This window comes from Neomonachus schauinslandi, chromosome 16 (assembly GCF_002201575.2).
Source record: "Neomonachus schauinslandi chromosome 16, ASM220157v2, whole genome shotgun sequence".
NCBI classification, from domain to species: Eukaryota; Metazoa; Chordata; class Mammalia; order Carnivora; family Phocidae; genus Neomonachus; species Neomonachus schauinslandi.
In genome coordinates, this window is record NC_058418.1 from 18,766,294 (window position 1) to 18,772,293 (window position 6,000).

Genomic DNA, 6,000 nt, shown 5'->3' on the forward strand with positions numbered 1-6,000 from the left:
TAGGAACTCCCAAGTGCTTCTTAAATTACATGCTTGAGTTGATGCAATACATATTTAGAAGAAGGATCAAAATAAAGAAGTTATGAATATGAGGAATGAAGGTTGTAGTGAGCCTCAGATAGGAATAAACAAAATTATTAGGTTAAAATGACTGGCAATCGTGCCCATAAACCAGCATCTACTTATTAAAATGTTATTATTTTTACATTAGGCAGCTTATTCAAGAAATCTAAGAGATCACAAAATTCCTGGCTGGTGCCGGCAGAGGTAATGGAAGGGGAGAGAATAGGAAAGAATCTTGGCTTCTTTGCTTTTTCTATAAGGGGAATGTCTTAGTCTATTAGGCTGCTATAGCAAAATACCACAGACTGGGTGGTTTATAAAAAACCAGATTTTTTTTTTTTTTTTTTTAAAGATTTTATTTATTTATTTGACAGAGAAAGACACAGCGAGAGAGGGAACACAAGCAGGGGGGGTGGGAGAGGGAGAAGCAGACTCCCCGCCGAGCAGGGAGCCCGATGCGGGACTCGATCCAGGGACTCCAGGATCATGACCTGAGCCGAAGGCAGTCGCTTAACCAACTGAGCCACCCAGGCGCCCCCAGATTTTTTTTTTTTTGGTCACAGTTCTGGAGGCTGAAAATCCCAGGTGAGGGTGCCAGCACGGTTGGGTGAAGGCTCTCTTTTCCCTGTGTCTCCACATGGTGGAAGGAACTGGGGTGCTCTTGGGGGAGGGAGGTCTCTTTGATAAGAACCCTAATCCCGCTCATTGGGGTTCCACCCTCATGACCTAATCACCTCCCAAAGTTCTCATCTACTAATATCATGAGCTTTAGGGGCTAGGATTGCAACACATGAATCTGCGAGGACATGCACATTCATGCCCTAGCAGGAAATCAAGAGATAATAGTTAATTTTTAAGATTTTTAATTTTTTTATTTGACAGAGAGCACAAGCAGGGGGGAGTGGCAGGCAGAGGGAGAGGGAGAAGCAGACTCCCTGCTCAGCAGGGAGCCCAATGCAGGGCTTGATCCCAGGACCCCGGGATCATGACCGGAGCCGAAGGCAGACACTTAGCCGTCTGAGCCACCCAGGTGCCCCCATTTTTAAAGCCAATAAATATGCTTTGACTTTTTCATGCCAACCTCTCATTTTAGATGGTCACAAACTTTAAGAAATCCTTTCCGTGTAGCATAAATAATATAACAAAATCACTTCTCCATCTTCATATGCATTTCTGTACGTGGCCTGACTGGTTTTGAGAGGGGTCAGTTGTCCCCCTCTGCTGCTGTCCCATCCCTCCCTCCTGTGTTCCCTGTAAGTCTTCTTCACACATTCCAGTGCTATGTTATTTGGTGCATAAAAGTGTGCGGTGGTTATCTTCATTGTGGGCTATAACCTTTATTATTATAACTTGATCCTCTGACTCATTTAATGCTTTTTGCCTATGAGTTATACATCTGATGATCATTTTGCCACACCCAGGCTTTCTTTTGTTTGCATTTTCCCTGTATATTTTTATGTGCCCTTTTGTTTCCAACTCTGTGCTGTTCTTTTGTTTGGAGTGTGTCTCATACAAACGGCATAGAGCTAGATTTAAGTTTTAGACCCAATTTTGGATCTGTTTCACCTACCAGACTATTTCATTCCATTTTCATTTATCAGAAGAATCAGAAAGACCGGAGGGGACAAATTAATGGTATAGAGCAGACACAGTTGGGTCCAGGTACATGATAAAGGTAGATTTCCAGGGCTGTGCAGTTGAATATCCACTGTGTATGTAAAAAAACTAACTAGAATTTAAATAAAAATTTGGAAGGTAAAACAATAAAATAAATAAATAAATAGATAAATAAATAAATAAATAAATAAATAGGATCCTCACCTTTTTCCTTACCCCAAAATAAATTCCAGACAGATTTTTAAAAATTGTAAGAAGTGGTGACAAATGGCCAATAAATATAAAAGGATGTGTCATCATACAAGTTAAAGAAATTCAAATGAAAGCAAGGGGATCACTTATTTGTAACCAACTGTCGAGAAATAAAAAGACTTATTATAGCAAGTGCTGACGAGGACACGAGGAATTGGGCCCCTTCGGTTCTGCTGTGGAGTTTATGCATTGGCATCATGCTTAGGGTTAGCATTATCAATACATTTTTTTAAAGTACTGATATATTTAATTAATTATTTTTTAATTAATTTTTAGAAGATTTTATTTATTTATTTATCAGAGAGAGAGAGAGAGGGAGAGATCACAAGCAAGGGGAGTGGGCGAGTGGCAGGCAGAGGGAGAAGCAGGCTGAGCAGGGAGCCCGATGCGGGGCTCGATCCCAGGACCCCAGGATCATGACCTGAGCTGAAGGCAGCCGCTTAACCCACTGAACCACCCAGGCGCCCCAGCATCAATAACTTTTTAAAAGTAGAAAGCAATTCTACTTTTAGGAACATCCTCTTGACATATTCAATCAGGCTCAAAGAACAAGAAAGTTTTCAAGCATTATCTGCATTAGCAGAAGCATTAGAAAAACTGAAAGGCGTCAGTAGGGGACGGGTTAACTAGACTCTGGTACAGCTACCATTTTGACGGCAAGGGACAGAATTTCAGCTTGAAGAAACCTCAGAAGGAAAGGGTTCCCCACACTGTGGGGATCCCTAGGAAGGGCTAGAACGTGGGGTATGAATACTGCTAGGATTCTCTCGCCCCACCTCCTCCTCTCTGCAGGCTGGCTCTGTCTCCTCCCCGCTTGCTTCCCTTGGAGGAGAATGTGGGCTCAGCCAGCAACGAAGGGCTACGTGTGAAGCCATCTTCAAAAAATACTCCCTGGTTTGGATCCAGAAGCTCCGTTGCCATTTCTACCCACACCAGCGTGTACGACGCGTTTGCAGGCGTTTTCCTCTGCTGGCAACACAGTGACGCAGCCGTGCTCCCTGCGTGGAGGCGTTCTGACCGCCAAGGGCAGGGATGTTCCATCTGTGTTCCAGCCTCCAGTGAGAGACCCCTCTGTGAGAGGCGCGAGGGTCCGACCAACTCATCCTGGGTGAAAACAACAGCGGGACGGAGTAGTAGAGAATGGTGATTCCGGTAACAAATCTGTTCCCTCCCTGGCTAAAATGTGCTTCTCATAATAAGCATCTTCCCACTTTCAGGTAGCAAGTTTAACTTAAGAGTTTTTTTTACCGTAAACGAATCTCTGAAGATGAAGATGTCCTGCCAAGGCAGTGCGGTGTAACGGTTGGGAGCAAACTCTGGGGCCAGGCTGCTTGAGTTAGAACCCCGGCTCCAGCACGTACTCGCTGGGGGACCTTGAACACGCGAATGGGTTGGATTTTCTCGTCTGAAAATGGGATCTGTAACAGTACCTTTGTCATAGGGTTGTAGTGAGGATTAAATCAATTACTATATATATACAGTGCTTACAGGGATTCTTGGCAGATGAATGATGCCATGTGAATGTTAAATGCAATAAATACAACAGAGAGGAGGGAATAGGGTCAGTGCCTGAGTGCCCTCCATTTCCCCCCTGCTAGAGGGTGGGTTGGTTGTGGTTAGCCTGTGACTGTTCTATCTTCATATACTGGGAGCGAAGCAATACCTTTGGAGGTCGGATGGAGAACCTGGTGTTTAGTTCCTAATTCTCTGGATGGAGACCGTGCCTCCTTTGACCCAATTTAGAAATTCCTGTGCGCCATGCACAGGTTCTGGGCTTTAAGCCTGATGATGCCATGACTGGATGGAGCTTTTGGATTCTTCCCCTTGGGGGCAGTCGTGCAGGTATATATATTGCTTGTTGGAGAGAACGGCGGTCTAAGTACTTAGTGACAAGAAAGACAGACAGGGCGTATCTTCAGCGACGTTTGCCAGTATTCCCGCTTCTGCGTTCCAGGCACACTGCAGGGTGAGCTTGGGGGCCCCCTGGTGGCTGAGTGGAGCCATGCGACTATTCTGGCCAATGAGTTGTGAGCCGAAGAAACATACATTGCTTCCAGGCCAGAGCACTTAATGATGGGTATAAGACCCCCAAAAGCCATCTCAACCTTCTGCCAAAGCAACCGGGCATATCCGTACAGGCTCTGTTCCATCAACCGGTCTAGGAGGGAGGACAGCAGGATGGAAAGCCCTAGTCAACCTGCTGGTTATGCAGCAAGAAGGGGAACTAACCATTCATTGCTTTAAGTCCCTGAGATTGTAGGGTTATTTGCTTCTGCAGCAGAATCAACTGTTTCCTGCAGACACAGGAATTGTGAAGGGAACATTGCACTTGTATAAAATTACCTTGCTCTCCATTTCCCTGTTTTGGAGCCAAAACCCTTGCCAGAGCAGAATTAGCATCGGGCTGAATGCACCGTGGATACCCAGAAGGTGGGTCATGATTGATTGGTGGACTTCATATTTTTTATGCTAGAGATTTGCTTCCATTGGACCCATAAGGTCTCTGCTTAGCTACTGTTAGAACATAAATTGGGATAGACGGCTTTGTGGTGACAGGAATATTAAAGTTGGTAATTTCGAGGCACTGTATTTTGAAGCCATTTGGACAGCTCCCATTCAGGTATTCCAACAGCAGAGCCACAAGAAGGGCTGGGGGAAGGGGGCGGAAAGCAGACGTGGTAAGTCTAAAATGCTGGCATCACCCTTAGGGGAACCCGGCCTTCTCAGTATTTAGTACATGATGAGTGTTGAAGGGAGGCAGATGCTCTTTAGCACATCAGTGTCCAATGACGGTTTCTTAGAGTCTAGAGAAGGAGCCAAGTAAGGTCATGGTGTAGTCAGTTGTTGGGTGTGGAGCAGGCCAAGTTCAAAGTCATCAATTTTTGTCATGACTCCTCTCAGTTGCTCTACACAATGTTTCTTTGCCTGCTATGTACCACCTTCTTAAAGGCTTCATGGAGTAAATTGAGGCTCTTATTTCATGTTGGCTTTTAATAAAGACTATGGTCCCAAGAGCAGTGAAAGTTGGAAGAAGATGCCGGAGGGGCGGCATGATCAGATTCACATCACATTTAGAAATGACTCCACAGTGTGGAGGATGGTTGGCAGGCCCAGGAATAGGTGTGGATGGAAGGCTGCTGTATGACTAGGTGAGAGGTGATAAGAGCTTGGATTATTCAGGTGTGATGAAGAGAGAGAAGTGGACAGATACCAGAGATGCAGAGGAAGGAAAACCACTTCTGGATTCGTTGGATCCTGGGAACAAGGATAGTCATGAGGTTTCTGGCTTGATCAACAGGACGGAGGAAGGTGCCATTCACAGAGCCAGATGTGGTGGGTTGCATGTGACCTGTGAATGTGACCTTATTTGGTCTTCACAGATACAATCAAGTTAGGATTTTGAGATGAGGTCCTCCTGGATTTTTCCAAGTCCTTCTAAAAGAAAGGCAGAGGGAGATTTGAGACATGTAAGAAGAAGAGCAGAAAGCCATGTGACAATGGAAGGTATGCAGTGACAAGCCAAGAATACCTGGGGCCACGTGCAGTGGGAAGAGGCAAGGAAGGATTCTCCCCCGGATCTAGCCTCTAGAGGGAGGCTTGATTTCAGACTTCTGTTCTCTGAAGCTGAGAGGGAATAAATTCCCATTGTTTTAAGCCACCAAGTTTGTGGCTGTTTGTTACAGCAGCCCAGGAAATGATACCCTAGGGAACACCGAAAAAGGAACAGGTTGATAGAAGAAATAATGAGCTTGGTGCTGGAAGTGTTGAACTTGAACTGCCTTTGAGGCATCATGGAAGAGAAGTCAAATGGGCCAGTATGTGCACAAGTCTGGGCTGGAGAAGTCAGTTTGTGAGGCGTATGCATTTAGATGGTCCTGGAAGCCGGGCCGTGGAAGATCACCAAGAGAGAGAAAACACAGAGAAGGGAAGTCCTAAGAGGCCCCCAAGGCCTGAAGGACTCCAACATTTAAAGGGATGAGTAGTAGAAAATACGCCTGCACAAGAGCTAGAGAAGGGAAGGCCAGAAGAGTAAGAAGAACCAGGACTGCTCTGTCTTACAAAATAAGG